A 17,127-nucleotide genomic window follows, 5' to 3' on the forward strand; every position below is an offset into this window, starting at 1 on the left:
AGCTATCATTTGGCAAAACAATTGCTAAAATTGGTGCTGTTTCCAAGAGTAGACAAGGTTGTAGCAGCTGAGCTGAATTTTCTAAAACTGTTAGATAAATAGTGTAACTTTTTAAACGTACTGTGGGAAAAACACAAGTCTTAAGGGATTTATGAGGGTGGAGTAGAATGTTTATGGGAAACAGACAAAGGATTATCAAGGCTATCACTGTCGGCAGAGCAAAGGAGTCAGTGACTGATGCATTAAGGGGCTAAGTCAGATATGTAGGCAGGCAGGTAGGTAGGATATTGAATGGGGCAGTGCCTAGGACATGGTCAGGTCAACAAGTAAGGAAGATAGTTTCAGCAGTTGCATTTTAAAAGCTGTGTGTTAGATGGCAACCAGCACTATGGAGGGAAGATTATTAAGTGAATGCTACAAGTTTTAAGTGTTGCAGTTACCTTCCTGGCTATGGATTCAGAATTCCTTACTTCCTCGCCACCCAAAACAACCGCCATCCTTACCCCTTCCACCACACATACCCTTAATGGGGAAGGCAGTCCACTAGAGGAAGAAAAGAGCAGATGGTTTGAACAAAAACTACCAAATGCAAAGCAAACTTTTGACCAATTCTTAATCAGCTAATTTGTGTCTTTACTAAACCACATTCTGAATTTACACACCAAGAACTGTGCACAGGCAACATCTGCCTCAAACTTATTCAGAAAGTCAGAAATTTCCTGTAATATACATTTACACAAGTGCACCACAGCCAGCGGAAAAAGAAACCACATGCCCTGCACTTGACAATATTTCAGGAAAGAGTGATCTTTCTTCACAATTGCATTTGGAACAAAATTTTTCCTACCTGCAAACCTCGCAAAAAGTTTTAAATCAAGCATTACACTCAATTCTGAACATTACACAAAGTTAAAATAATATTTTAATCACCATCAAACTGATACTACAGAAAACAATAAAACATGCAAATTTTCCTATGTAACCAGGGGAAATGTTTCAAGGGTTAATCGGTGCACTTCCATAGCTCTTGAAACAATTTATAGACCATTTGTGAATTAATTCTTGTAACATCTTTGTATTGCTACCTTCATTATTGGAGATGAGCTTGATTTTCCCTGGTGCAAAGCACACAATTCCAATTAAAATCAGAGGGAGTTGCAGATCCTCCTCACTTCTGAATACCTAAATGACTTGGGTAAGATCACAGAGCATCTTACTGGACAAGCAGGCAAGAGACTCCAGCCTCTAGCTCTAACCATTACTCCACTTCCAAATGAAACTGCTAAGTGTTGTTATAATAAAAGTTCTTACATGAAAATGATGTCATTTTGCAAGCTGTACACCAAAAAGGGATCAAGTCATCCTATAAGGGGCACAGATTCCATCAGGACCTGCTTTCATTGAAGTCGAAAGGAATTTTGTCAAGACTTCTATAGGAGCAGCAGGAGGCCCCCTTGCAGTCAATATGACCAAAAATTTAGCAGAGTTAAAGGTATTTTTCACTAAACTGGATAAACATCTTTCATCCCATGCAATATGCTAGTTTCTAGGTTGAACACAATACCGTATGTCATTTGGGGAAAAGTAGATGAAGGGGATGTTCCACAAACACAACTGGGTCAGATTTTCCAACAGCTTTTGTATGGCACTTTTCATTGTTCAAAGCACTGTATGAACATTAATTGATTAAGACTCACACAACACCATTGAGCAGGTATAGGATTAATAACATTTACCTGTTTACAGTGGGTAAACTGAGGCAGAGTGACTTGCCCATTCCCTGATAGCGAGTCAGAGGTAAAACAGATTACAACTCAGGAGTTCCTGGCTCCCAACATCCCCTGCTCATTCCTTCAGAGCACACCAATACAGACTACATTTGGAAGCCATCAGGAAGAGGAAAAACATATATATACCAATCATATGGACTAAATTTAGAAAATAATATGGCAGAGTACTGCTTTAAACAAAAAATCTAGCAAGCTCACCCCATCCTTGAGAGCATAAGAAGGGCCATACCAGGTTGGACCAATGGTCCATCTATCCCTGTATCCTGTCTTCTGACAGTGGCCGCTGCCCAATGCTTCAGAAGGAGTGAACATAACAGGATAATTGTCAAGTGATCCACCCCATCATCCAGCCCCAGCTTCTGGCAGTCAGGGGTTTAGTGGCATTGAGAGCATGGGATTGTCTCTCTGACCATCTTAGCTAATAGCTACTGATGGACATATCCTCCATGAACTGATCTGATCCTTTTTTTAATCCAGTTATATTTTTGGCATTATTCCCATGGCAGTGCATTCCACAGGTTGACTGTGTGTTGTGTGAAGAAGTATTTTATTCTGTTTGTTTTAAACCTGCTTCGTATTAATTTCATTGGGCGATCACTGTCTCTTGTGTTATGTGAAGGGGTAAATAACACTTCCTTATTCACTTTCTCCACACCGGTCAAGATTTTATAGACCTCTACCAAATCTCCCCATAGTTGTATCTTTTCCAAGCTGAACAATTCCAGTCTTTTTAATCTCTCCTCATATGGAACTGTTCCATACCCATAATCATTTTTGTTGCCCTTCTCCAATTTTATTATATCTTTTTTGAGACGGGGCAACCAGAACTGCATACCAGCATTTAAGGTGTGGGCATATCATGGATTTTTATAGTGGCACTGTATTTTCTGTCTTATTATCTACCCCATTCCTACGGTTCATAACATTGTTAACTTTTTTGACTGCCACTTCACACTGAACAAATGTTTTCAGAGAACTATGCAAAATGACTACAACTTCTCTTTTCTTGAGTGGTAACAACTAATTTAGACCCCATTATTGTATGTATAATTGGGATTTTCCAGTGTGCATTACTTTGAATTTATCAACACTGAATTTCATCTGCCATTTCGTTGTGCAGTCACCCGGTTTTGTTAGATCCCTTTGTAGCTCTTCGTAGTCTACTGTGGATTTAACTATCTTGAGTTATTTCTGTAAACTTTGCCATCTCATTGTTTGCCTCTTTTTCCAGATCATATATGAATATAGTATGTTGAACAGTACTGGTCCCACTACAAATACTTGGGTGTCCCTGCTATTTATCTCTTGTGCAAAAAATAGACTATTATGATAGCATCATATTGCTTCAATATAATTGCAACATTTTTCTAAAGACAAACACAAAAATGTGGCCATTGCTGTCTATAGAAAAGCTCTAACATTAATATGACAGCATTGTACTAAAGCTCTCTAACCAATACTTTAGACTCAGATTTTAAGGCCAGAAGGAACCATCATAATCATCTCATCTGACCGCTGGCACATTGCAAGCCACAGAACCTCACCCACCCACTCCTGTAATAGACCTATAACCTCTTGCTGCATTACTGAAGTCCCCAAATCATGATTTAAAGACTTCACAGGTCAGTTTTTCTATACTGCCGTGGGAGAAAAACCCAAATAACAAAGAGCTCTCTGAAACTGCTCTTTAGTCTAAAGGGAATGGCACCTAAAATGTTTGAGTGAATTTACTGTTTTTAGAACTAACATTTACCAGGACTCAGACCCAGAGTAGGCTGACTTTTGCAATCTTATCTGTTGCTGCACTGCCAATGCACCTCATTCCTGAACTGTATCATCCACTATCTATTCTAGGTACTTATAAAGTCCTCATCAAAGCTGTAGCTGAGCACTTGAATCTTTAATGGATTTATTTTCACAACATCCATATAGGGTAAGGAAGTGCTATTATTCCCATTTTACAGTTGGGAATTTAGGCACAGAATTGCTAAGTGACTTGCCCAAGATTACAGAGGAAGTTTGTGGTAGAGCAAGGTACTGAACCTAGGTCTCTCAAGCTCTTGGCTAGCACCCTAACTGGTATACCTCCCTTTCTCTGTTAATCAGTCCTAGACCTCACCCATAGATCTGCTAACATACCACAATGCTGACCTGCAACACCTTTTCTATTCTAGCCTAGGGCCAGTCTTCAGCAGGGACGCCACTCATACTAAACTAAGGTCATGGTAATACTGTATTGCAGCTGAGACAAGTTTAGAATGGGTCCTAGCAATTTTCTTTTGACACTCCTGTTAACACTGCCACCTGTGGACCACAACTGATATACCAGGCTCAACAGGAGTAATGTACATGGCACATATACAGTAAGTCCTATCGCAAGAGCCAGGAAAATTAATTAAGTCTACTCTACTGAGCCACTGCTCATGCACAGAGTATTCGTTATTCCAGCCTCTCCTCAGGAGAAACTATGCCTTAATTTTGTCTGGGCAGCCATATGTTCTATATACCAATGTTAGACAATCTAACCAAATCCTTGCCATGAATGCATTTTACAGTGGATAGGGACCAGTTGCACTTACCTTAAGTTAAAACTAGTTTTTTTAATTCATTAAATTTAACAGACAGAAACACACAAACCTTTTTAGAGGTTTAAGAAATGCACTTTGATGTTATTTAAAAAGGGAGACATTTATTTTTAGCTATAGCAAGATAGTGCTTTTGAGTGAGTGATCTAGTTTGTACATTATCCCCAACTTCACCACCTACTTCCCTAACCCACTCCAGAAGAAGTCAGAATAGTTTCTCTCTCTCTCTCTCTCCCCCCACGCTGCAATTGCAATCTTTGAACCATCAAAATACACAAACTAGCTTCCAGGCCCCCAAGGAAGTGAGATATATTAGAACTGCAGGGTTTTGGTTTTTTTAAAACGGAACCCTTTAATAGTTTCCTTTTTGCACATGAAAGTACAAAAGAAGGATACGCAGAGCGCCTCCTACTGAGACCCTCAGCAGTCCACACTCAAATATAGGGCCTAATCATGTAATCAACTAAGCAAACAGCAAAATTCTCCCTGATTTCAACAGCAACAGCCACCACAGGAACTGATTTAGTATTCTGGGAGTAGAAAATCATTGCAGTTGTCTAACTTAAGCACTTATTCACTTTAACCCTCCCTCCCTTGCATCATATTTCTAATCATAAGTCAACTGACTAGCAAAAAAAAATGTTTAGATGAGCACAAACTGTAGGTTATCCCAATGTTTGCTGCTTATATGTCCTTGTGAGGTACTGAAACCAGGGACCTCACATGCCAGTGTTGAGATTTGAAAGTGATATTAAGTATTGAAATCAGTTTCCCTGCACAAGAGAGCAAAGATTTCGATACAGGCTTGCAGTTACTGCAATCAAATACCTGGATGCATGGAGATTTCAGAAACTGAGTGAGAAGCAGTGACCTACAGAAAGCACAGAAACCTTTTCCAGGTTAGATAGATAGATACCTATCAGAAAACAAGCCAGGCATTTCCTAGCCCCTGTTTATACATATCAAGGCCCACCCATTTTGTCACATTTAAGAATCTGTGCTCAAAAGGTCCAGAATTAGGATAGCAGCGTCAATAGCTCAGATAAACGTGGCAGAGATTTGGGAGGCTGAGGGTGGGGGAATCTTGTCGAGCACTTACCTGCACTAAACATAAGTCCCTCACGTTCATTAGCCCTCAGTTTACTCTAAAATGTTAAGACAAAACTGTCAAATAATAGCAATGCGGTTCGAATCACCTCTCTGCTCTCATACCATTAGCAGCTCCCCACCCAAATGGCTATTTACAACATTTCAAATGAATAAAATGAAGATTAGCCAGAATTCTCGGTCTACCAAGTTTCCACACTAAAAAGGCAGTCTTCCTGTTGAGGCAGTCCATTAGCAGTGCTGAGCTGCGTAGCTGCACACACACAGCTTGCATGCATTATACAGACAGTAAAAAAATAAATAAAAATAAAAAGCAAAACAAAGTTACCGAGAACTCAATCTCCCCATTTCCTCCACAGCTCCTTGCTGCAAACCTTTAGGCTTGCAAAAACCACAGCCATGATTCAAATAGCCTCCCCCGGTGTTGATTCTAGCCTCAATCAGGAGCAAGGTGCAGGAGTGTGCAGGCCCTTTGGACCTGGTAAGAACTCTAGATTTCAATTTACCTCATCCTAATGTGAGACCGACATTGTCAGACTTATGCAACGAAGCGATTCCCGTCTCTCTCTCGGCTTTACTTCCCGAGAAACGGCACAAAAATGTTCTCCAGAACCGACCACCAGGGCTCCCAGGAAAGAAGCAGGAAGTTTTCTTGCAACCAGGAATATCCCACGAAGTAGTCACTACTCAGCTCCCCTTCTGTGCACAAGCAAAGCAAAGTCCTGCACTGTACTGGGCTGAAATCTGCAGCCCCTGTTTTTGATTCTGTCTCACCTCCAGTCCCACGATGCAGTGTCAGGATTGCACGGCTCTGACTCATCGGCTGAGCTCACAGCTTTAAAAAAAACAACAAGGCGGTGGCGGTAGCAGCGAGGGAGGGTGCTTTCTCCGACCTAAAGGATTGCACAACACCAAGGCAAGGAAAGGAAACAAGGAGCACCCGCCTCCTAAACACACATACATTCTATACTGAACAGAAACCAGCTCTTCCACTTCATCAGCACAACTGCCTAAGTTAGAAGCGATCTCCCCCGCCCGCTTATGCAGGCCTGGGCCACTCCCACTTCCCGTTGCCATATAAGGCAGGGAAAGGGTTTTTAAACCACCCAGCAACTCCACAGAGCTGGGGATTTCCAGTATATCTTAGCCATACATAAGAGCTTTCCCTTTCTCTCACACATCTAGTGTTTGATTTGCAAAAGGCATCCAGTTGGCCTAGTGTGTTAGCATCTTTTCAAACCACACCAGGAGGAGAGTCTGATGACATTTTGGAGAACATTGTTTTGCCCACAAAGAGTACACATGCAGTTTATCTTTCCTCTTTGCTGTGTTCAAAATATTACATATGCATTAAAGAGAAATTAATGTATTACAACTGATAATTGCTGTGCATAGGTCAGGGACAAAATATCCAGCAGACCTTCTTCTGGGATGTTATGCTCACAAAACAGTTATGTTTGCAAACTCACCACCAGGTGCAGGTAGGCTAGGCAAGTGAAAAGATGTACATAAATGTAGGATAGAGCATGACTCCTTAGCACAGAAAATGGAGCAGTGTCAGATCAGAGGTCTCAGCAGCTCTGCTGACTCATTGCTTAAGTGACTTGCCTAACATCAAATGCTTTGGCTCTCAGCAGCCAAAAACTCACTTTTAAAAAAAATTAAAAAATGAAAGCCAACATTCTCACAATCATTTGTCTCCTGGGGCTGAGGATTTCAGAAAAATATTAAATATAAAATTGTGAATATTGGCTAAACTGGTTGTATCTGTAAACAGCTCTGTAAGACAGGTATATTGATAGCCACCTCTTTAAAGTGCTTTAGGATATATACATGCGGAAAGCTAAGTAGTAATATTACTTTAAAAAAAAAAAAAAAGAACCATTGGTTATTTAAAATGACAGTCAATGTACAATCTAATTAATCACCAAAAAAAATTTATTAAAAGTAGTTTCAGGTTCAAAACCTGTTCCTGAGTCCCCCTGCCAATTTTTGCGGTTTTTAAAAATACATTTTGTCTTCCCTGTTGCTGTATGAAAAATCCCAAACTACAGGAAAAACTGACTATCTACAGGAAATAGCGCTTTCAAAGACAGCAAATAAAACAAAGCAACCTTTGTTTTCTTTAACCTTAGATGTGTTACTTGCAAGAACATTAGGGGGGAAATTCTGACGAGTAATTTTTAAATTGACAGTATCCTTTTAAAATTCAGATGAGCCTATGCTGCATGGACCATTCCTAAACTACTGCCTTGCTTAAACCAACCTGCTTTCTTTTCTTTAAGCACAGTCCTAGGCCCCAGTCCTGCCAAATGTTCCAGGCAGCTGAACTATGCTTGCATGATGCCCCATAATGGGTTTTTTTTGCAGGCTCAGGGGTTTCCCTAAAGCAGCTTGCAGGGTTCAGGGCCTAAGGTGGAAGAATCTGACAGGTTTCCACTACCCCACGTTTGTTTTGGAGTTTTTAAAATCTGAGGTCAGGCATAGACAACAGCTCATTTCCACTAGTTTTGCAATGTGCAGAAAGGCTGCAGATGAGAGCAGAGTGAAAGGTTCTAGGATAGAATATTAGCAGGAAGAATTAATTAACTGCCTTGTGAACCTGGTTAACTGCCTTGTTCATCCTGGTTTCTGCAGACCCAGTTCATCTTACTCCATTCCCTTTGCACATTCAATATATCACAACAGTCCAGCATTTATTAGCAAGTGCCTCTAGTGCCCCAAAGAGATCATGAGAACAGAAATTGTTCCACAAGGGATGGAACAGCCTACCCAGAAACAATTTTCTGAGTGCATACACTACCACCTACAATTTCCCCTCTAAGCATCTCTTCTAATTAATATCAAGATTTCCTTCCTTTCTTTCTTTTTGGGACGTTATAGATCATACGGGGAAAAAAAGCGTCTCATGGAGTGCCCTCCTAGATACATATTATGGTGTGAAGTGCTGTACATACAGAACAGAAAGATGGTCCCTGCCCTAATGAGCTTACAATCTAAGTATAAATGACAATAAATAGATATAGACAGAGGGGGAGTACAAAGAAACAATGAGACAGCCTTGGCGATAGGCAGTGGCCTCTGCACACCAACAGCCTATTTGCTATCAAGTTTTTTGTAGGCATCACGGCAAAGAAGAGTTTTGAAGAGGGGTTTGAAGGTGGAGAATGAGGTAGCTTTGTGGATATAGACGGTCTGTACTATAACTAAGTGCAATTCTTTCTGCAACATATAAGATCAATAAGTAACGGCAATGACATGCTGAATGCAGTTGTTGGCAGAAAAATGCTATTCAAACCTCTCAGCAAAGTTGGATAAATGATTTATTTAATGGTAATATTTTGGCTTCCATCTTGCTGTGAATATTACAGGACAGCCTCATCCACAAAGCCATGTTTAAAGTGTTAGTCAGTAGAGAAGAGGTGGGAACTTTCTCTAATACTTTAATGATTATCTGAAACTTACCCTCTGCTTTCAAGAAATTGAGGGTTTGGCTTCACCCTTTCCCCTCCCCCTTTTATTTTATTTATAATGTTATTACAAAATAGGAGGGGATGTTTCTGATTAGTTTTTTCAACTTAGAAACATCAAGATAATCAAGCCTAGTCTTCTCTGCTGTTGCTAGAGGACTTTCTTAGGGGGTTTCAAAGGTTTATTAAGAATTCTCACAATTAAACTGAATGATATTGGAAAGGATGGCTGAATCTTTTGTCTCAAATGCTTGTGAAACACTGGTGTTAAAAAGTTATTAACAAAAACATTTTAAACAATAACTAAAAAAATTTTCCCCCTCAGTTGCTCAACTTTCAGTATCTCAACTCTTGCAATGGCATAAACGTCACTAGCTCTCTAGTCAGAGTCTTTGAAAGGAGGAAGACTTGCAATTCTGATACTAAGAAAATAAAGGAACCTTCCCTCCACCCCCACACAAATATTTCAAGCTTTTCATATGTTATAATGAAGCAAAAAAGGACACAAACTGAACTCCCACACATTCTTCATGCAGACAACCTTTAACACTCATTTGCAATTGTACCTTCTGTACAAATTAAAATTTTGGTCTGTCCCTCTGACATCTTCTTGTGGATGTCTAGCCATCAGCTCAAACTCAACATGGCTAAAACAGGGCACCTAATCTCCCTACCACCATCCACCAAAGACCTCCCCACTACGACCTTTCTCAATCACTGCGGATAACACCACCATCCTGCCTGTAACATAGCCTGTAAACTGTGCATCATATTCAGTTCCGAAGTCATTCTTGGGCATCAGATCCAGGCTACATCTAAATCCTTCCAATTCTTTCTGCATAACATCATGAAGATATGGCTTTTCTCATCAATTCACACATCTAAAAAACTCTATCTCCTCTACAGGCTCTCATCATCTAGCAGCTAAGATTAATACAACATCCTTCTCTTTCAAGACCTTTCACTACTTATCTTCATCTTTCAATCCCCACCCTATCATCCCTCATTCACTATCGAGTTAATGCTTGCTTCCCATTGGCCCATGATGCCAGCCTCCACTGCTCACTTGTTAAATTTTCAAAACAAGCATCTTCATTCTTTCTCCCATGCTGCCTCTCAAGCATGGGAGGTGCCCCCTGTAAACATCTGCAAAGCTACCTCATGATTCTCCTTCAAACTCTTCTTTGCTATGATGCCTACAACACTGGACAATAGTTAGGCTGCTGGTGTGCTGAGACCATTGTTGCTGACCAAATATTATCTCATTGTTTCCTTGTACTCCCCCATCTAAGACTCTAAATCCATCCGTTGTCTCTTCTCTGATAATTAGATTGTAAGCTTCTTGGGTCAGGGGCCATTTTTTTGTTCTGTGGTTGTACAGCGCCTGGCACAATGGGCTCCCAGGCACTACAGTATTACAAAAAAAACAATCATTTAACATTTGGCTTGCTCAGATGAAACAGAAAACTATTGTTCTGAATCTGGTATTCAGCTCCTGCTTACATTCTATGCAATAGACATTTTATTTAAAAAAAATCTTGCATCTATCTCACACTAAGAACTGTAATACTAGCTCTAACTACTAGCAGCATGGTCCCTACTCCTTGCTTCTCTCTCTGTAATACCACTGGTAACTACTTTAGAATGGAGTGAGGAGTATTCTCCAGAAGCAGTTCACTAGCCCTCTCCCTGAACTGCCTCCACCCAGGGCTGGAGGAGGTTTTTTTGGTTGGTTATTTCATTATTGTTTGTTTTTAAAACACAAACTGGCTCTTCAAAAAAGACTGGGGAAGAGAAATAACCAATCCTGAGACAAGAACTCCTGTACTGTGGCTCTAACTCCCTGAAATGCCTCTCTGCTTAGGAGTGGGATATAAAACACCCACTGATGACAGAGCAGAGTACTTGGTGCAGACCTCAGAAGGGACTGTTGTTCCGGTGCTGGCTCCTCCTCGATTCCAGCTGCTTCTAAAGGCCTCCATGCTCTTCATTACCAACAACAGACTGGAGAGCTTTATAAACAGCTGGAAATAAAGAGATAAAGCTAGCCTGCCTGCCTAGCTGCCTCTACTAGGGCTCCTGCTTCATAAGAGGGAAGAAACAAGAACTAACCTCAGGGACCAGAGCTGCTAGCTACCAGTGAAAGGGAACCATCCAGGAAAGCGGAAAGAGGCAGCCAGATGGTATGTCCAGATGGGAAAAGAGGACCAAGAAGCTGGGCAACATGTTTAAGGGAATAGGGAAGCCAGTATCTGGGAAGCATATGCAGCTGATGAGAAACACAGAGGACAATTGAACAGATGACAGGCGGAGACTAAGTGAAGAGCAGAAGTAAACAATGGAAAGGAAATAATACTTCTCACTAGAGGCAGTTTAAAATAAAATAAAAAAAACTTCCTTAATATTACTTTTTCCCATGTAAAACCAGTGTTGCCCCAAACTGGGTGTGGGGGGCACAAGACAGAAGTGACTAGAATTGCAGCTGGGAAAACTGCAGAATCCCAAATCCACTGTTCTGCAAACATGCTTCTGTTTGGGTTAAGTTGGCAAGAAAGATCCGTGAAACCCACTTGCCTTCTCTTCCTGCTTCTAACTATAGTGGGCTGCAGGATCAATTCACACGAATAGGCTACTAGTACAAGCTGCTTTGCTCCTGCAGCAGTCAGCTCAGTTTTGGGTGGCACCAGAGGAAGCCTCTCACTCCCAGCGACATATAGCCTTCTGGTAAGTGAAGGAACCAGGGAGGGGAGAGAGATGGAATCAAAGGAGAGGAGCTGAAAAACTTATTAAATATTATATTAAACTTATTAAAATAGATATAGAAAGAGATATAGACAAAAACAAAGTTAAGAAAATAAATAGAGAGAGAGAGAGAACAGAAGAAATGAAGGCTAGCAGCATCTGGAGGGATGGGGGCTGCAGCACCCAGCCACTAATCCATCCCAAAGAGTCAAAGGCCCCAACAAACACAGATTGCAAACCAGTGACATAAGTAATTTCTGTAGCTGCCACAGGAATGTTATGTGACTGTGGATGGGAGAGAAGGCAGTCCCCAAGATAATGAAGGGGAGGGGAGGTGTCCATGAGAATCTCTCTGTGGAAAAGTTTGAAAACCTCTCAAATAGAGAAATTAAAGCTAGAATCTAACTATGGCAAAGGTGATTTTGGACCAAGAAAGGGATTTTATGGTCTAAAATATTCTTAAACTTGAGCTACAATTTTCCTTGTGGATATCGGGAGACAGAATCTATACCTTCATTCTATTTTAAAACATACACTATACCCCCTATCCTTCAATCAGATCTGTGCGGGTAAACATCTGCACATGTGCAGTGCCTCTCTGAAATCAATGAAGCAGTGCATATACTTCAGGCAACTTCCAAGCAGTTTCCCCAGAGAGAGAGGAAGGAGCTTCAGAAGTGAGCCCAGAACTGAATACAGTACTGCAGTATCCAGAGCCGTATCGAATCTGACAGCATGGATTAAAGTATAGTGCTTTGAAAATGTATGTACTGAAGTCCATGTAGCAGCCCTACATATCTCAGACATAGGTAAATTCTTAAGCAATGCTCTGGATGTTGCCTGTGTCTTGTTAGACTGTGCTTTCACCCTGTGAGGAGGATGAATGCCTGTGGTCTCATAACAAGTGACAATATATCCAGATAGCCATCTTGAAAGTCTCTAAGCAGACATTGTGAATCCCTTGTATCATTCCACAAAGGAGATGAACAGCCTAGGTGACCTTCGAAATTCCTTGGTACTATCCAAGTAGAAGGCCAGAGCCCTTTTAATATCCAAGGTATGAAAACAGGACTCCTGCAGAGTACGTGGCTTCAAGAAAAACACTGGTAGATAAATGGTTATGATAAACTCCAATAGAACTTTAGGTAAAAGTTTAGAATGTGGGCATAAAGAAACCTTATCCTTGAAGAATATCGTAAAGGGGAGAGGGATCTGCCATCAAGGCATCAAACTCCCCAACTCTATGGGCCAACATGATTGCTACTAAAAAGGCTGTATAGATAAATGGAGTAGAGAACAGGCTGCATAGGTTCAAATGGATGTTTCATAAGCTATTTGAGTATTAGGTTTAGCTCCCAGGTCAGGAAGGGGTGTCTAGTCTGGGGAGTAGAGATTCCCCAAACCCTTAATAAACATAGACAATAGAGGATGAGCAAATATGGAAAATCCCTCCATAGTCAGAGGAAAGGCTTATATTGTGGCCAAATGGACCTTAATTGAACTAAATGATGATCCCTATTTCTTCAGATCCAGCAGATAATTCAGGATGACCAAAAGAGAAATAGATTCAGGTAGGAAGTGGCGATGACAGCACCAATGGGAGAATCTATTTAATTTCTGTTGGTAAGTAGTACTGGTTAACTTCTTCCTACTATTCAGTAAATGGAAGTTACTTACAGTAGCTGGAGGTTCTTTGAGATGTGTGGTCCCTATCTGGATTCTATATGTGGATCCACACGTGCGCCAGGTGCCAGAGCCGGAACGGTTTGAAGTAGTATCTGTCAACCCATGTGTGCATCGTGTGTTGGCCATGTGGTGCCGTCCAAGTTCTTATGAGGCTGCGTGGCTTGACACCCCTCCAGTTCCCTCTTACCCACAGGCACAGAGCCCCTACCAGAGGAGATGGGGGTGAGATTAGGATCCAGATAGGGACCACAGATCTCAAAGAACCTTCAGTTACAGTAAGTAACCTCCATTTTTTCTTCGTGTGCTGGACTCTATGTGGATTCCATACGTGGGTAGCGTAGCGAGCAGTATTCAATGTGGAGGTGGGAACAGGGCTCAGCAGAAGTGAGAAGTTGTAGGACTGCTCGGCCAACGGCTGCATCTGCTGCCACCAACTGGGCTATGGCGTAACGAGCAGGGAAAGTGTGGATGGAGGACCACATGACTGCTTTACAAATGTCCTGCGATGGGATATCAGTGAGGAGGGCGGAAGTGGTGGATTGTGCTCTTGTGAAGTGGACAGTGATGCCAGGTGGCAGAGAGACTCAGGAAGTGGACTAACACTCTGTGATGCAGCAGGAGATCCATTTAGAGAGACGTTGGGAGGAAAGAGCGTGGCCTCAGCAGTGTTCCGCCATAGTGAGAAAGAGTCTGGATGAGGCTCGGAAAACGTGTGTACATTGGAGATAAAAGGCCAGCATGACGGATGTCGCAGGAATGTAATGTACACTCCCTGAGAGAGGTGTGTGGTTTAGGGTAAAAGGCTGGAAGGTGAATAGCTTGATCGAGATGGAACGCAGAGGCCATTTTAGGGAAAAACTTGGGAGGGAGTCGTAGGGAGACCTTGTCCTTGTGGAACACGGTGGGTCAGCCATCATAGCTGCCAGTTCGCTAACTCGTTGAGCAGAGGTGATGGCTGCTAAAAAGATCACCTTCATGGAGAGGTGGGTGAGGGAACAGTGGCCAGGGGCTCACAGGGTGGCATAGTGAGGGCTGAAAGGATGAGGTTAAGGTCCCAAGTGGGGAGTAGGTTTCCAGACTTAAAGGAAGGTTTTGAATAAACCTTCGAGGAATCGAGCGGTGGTTGGGTGGCTCAAGGCAAAGAAACCATCTATCGGCAGAAGGAAGGCACTAAGAGCCACCAGGTGGACTCGAATGGAGGAGTGGGCAAGGCCTGAAAGTTGAAGATGGAGCAGATAGTCAAGGACAGTTGGTATGAATATGGTATCTAGAGGGTGATGGTGGTGAGACACCCACACCGTGAAGCGTCTCCAGCTTGGCAGCATGCTTTGGTAGATGGACATCTGCTATGTGTGAGGACGTCATGCACTGGTGTCGAGCATGCACTGTCTACTTGTTAATCCCATCCAAATACCAGGCCGTGAGGTGAAGAGGGCCTGGGTTGGGATGGCAGATCTGTTCTTGAGTGAGGAGATTCGGGAGAGGGGGGAGACGAATTGGAGGGCAAGCTGAAAGGTGAAGGAAGTTGGTGAATCAATACTGGTGCAGCCAAAAGGGGGCTATGAGGATGAGGGCTGCTCAATCCTGCCTCTCTTTGCAGAGCACTTGTGGAAGGAGCAGTAGGACAGGAAGGTGTAATGTAATTCTGGTGTCCAGGAGAGGAGAAGCGTATCCCCGAGAACCCTGCCTGACCGCCTATGGAGCAGAAGAGGGGGAAGCTTGTGGTTGGTAGCTATTGCGAAAAGGTCCCACCATGGTGTGCCCCATTCACAGAAGATGGATCGAAGAGTGGGGTCATGGAGTTCACACTTAGAGTTGCAAGTTACTTATTTCCAGGAACTAGGAAGCAAATGACAACAGAATGAAATAAGTTCAGGTAACCAAATAAGTTATTTTACTATACTCATTTATTATTTATATTAATTTTATTACTTATATTGTGTTATTTATATAGCATCTTTCCTCTCAAAGCACCCCAAACTGCTTCCTGATCTATATATGTACCACACCAACTATATGCAGCACTATATGTGGAGGCTATGCAGAAAGCCAGCTCGCCATGTGCTAGATAAAAGTGAAATATGAAATATGGCAAGTGACAAGCAGGAAAATCCCTATTCTTCCAAAAACTGTTTGGTCATTAAAGACCTCAGGGTAGAGGGATTAAACCCTGTGTTTTTAGGATCTCTTTAAATAAGGTATCCTCCAAAAGATCCTTCAGGGTAAACTACGTTAAGCTCAAATCTGATGCATAGAGCACCAAAACTACCTCTCAATCTATATTAATATTTACTATTCTCCTAGTCATCCTAGTTCTTCAGTACTCATTTCCAGCAATGAAGGAGAATCCACACATTGTAGCCATTTGGTAAGTAGTAAAATGAACCAACCCAGTGACATGTTACTAACCAACTACAAAACTCCAGGAACACATGCCACGGATTTTGCAGCCCTGGAGCAACACGGGGCCAAATTCATTCATTGTGTTCTGCCCTGCTAGTAAGTGAGAAAAAGCAATGATCCCACAACTTCACATTGCATTTGACCACAGCATTTTGTGCAAGTAGGGAAGGACACTGGTAACAAAGAGTGTTTTAAGCAAGGGTCTGTTAGCAACACCTGAAATCATTGACTGACAGTGTCTTATCTCCAGAAATATCATTCAGCATACCAGTTGTAATTCAAGAAATGCTGAACAGTGGGGCAGTTTTGCTAAATATTTTTTCTTAAAATTATGCAAAAAGCCACCCCCAAAATAACACACCGTGCAAACAAACTAACCAAAGCCACTTGAGATGACAAGATCTATGTACAATACCTTTGCAGCCATAAGAAACCCTACAAACTAGGATAAGACAGGGCAAAAATAGCTACAGCATGCACATCTGTGAAATTATATAAACAATAAGTGTGTATGTAGATAGTGGAGGAGAGTAAGTAAGGAAATCTTTCATTTACACTTTTGAGAAGCTATTGGAAACTGAGCCAATTAAAACAGTTACTGAATTTTTCTAAGTAATGACTTTCATGTGCAATTGACCATTGATGTTGGGGGGCTGGGGAGACAAGAGTGCTGGCACCTGACTGGTGGATCAGCACTCTTATTACTGTAGCTTCAATTAGTTTCCTCCCAGTGATGGTTAACTGAACAATTAGCTAATCAAAAGTTGAGAATGAGGAACTAAAAGAACCAATTAGCCCTCGGATGACTAACCTGATAAAAGTCAGAAAGGAAGTATTCTAGGGGGCTGGGAGAGCAAGGGCCACAATGACAATGAGGAAGACAAGGATGAGGTGGAGGCGGCAGCGATGGCGGCTAGTGGAGCTTAGAATGAAACAGCTCTCTAAAAAGAGAGATCTCTTTTTCTTCGAGAGCCCTAGTAAAGAAGGGATGAAAGATGCAGTAATTTAAAACTGGGATGTTGCACTGTACTGGGATGGGTGGAAGCATTTAGAATAAAATACAGCCTGAACACTAAAAGAAAGTGAGTCTGAGCAGTTTCTGGGACATCAGAGGGACAGAACGTTGCCCTGTCACGGGGAGAGGGGAATTCTGCCCATATAAGATTTTGGAATATTGAGACACAAATAGAAGCAGCTTTCTTTCAAAGTAACTTCCCAGATACTTCTGTAAACTATTAACCAAAAAACAAACTTATTCAATGCTAACTCATGTCAGCTCTCCAAACTAGGATTTCGTGCTGGAAAGGATAAGCTTTCCTCCTCCTACCCTTGCTTACCAACTTT

The 17,127-nt window shown here is 41.8% G+C and overlaps 1 protein-coding gene across 3 annotated transcripts in view; it reads right to left on the reverse strand.

Moving 5' to 3' along the window:
- MIDEAS (mitotic deacetylase associated SANT domain protein) overlaps positions 1–17,127 on the reverse strand; it is a 77,636-nt gene that overhangs the window by 44,901 nt on the left and 15,608 nt on the right. The window contains exon 1 of one of the 3 annotated variants that reach the window (XM_067557879.1): positions 5,989–6,292. The exons of the other annotated variants lie outside the window; for them this stretch is intronic. The gene's annotated coding sequence lies outside the window, so the exon portion shown is untranslated. Of the gene's footprint in view, positions 1–5,988; positions 6,293–17,127 lie in introns of those variants that run through there. 3 annotated transcript variants of the gene reach the window in all.

This window comes from Emydura macquarii, unplaced genomic scaffold (genome assembly GCF_026122565.2).
Source record: "Emydura macquarii macquarii isolate MOO-44397 ecotype Brisbane River unplaced genomic scaffold, CSIRO-AGI_Emac_v2 contig_1876, whole genome shotgun sequence".
NCBI classification, from domain to species: domain Eukaryota; kingdom Metazoa; phylum Chordata; order Testudines; family Chelidae; genus Emydura; species Emydura macquarii.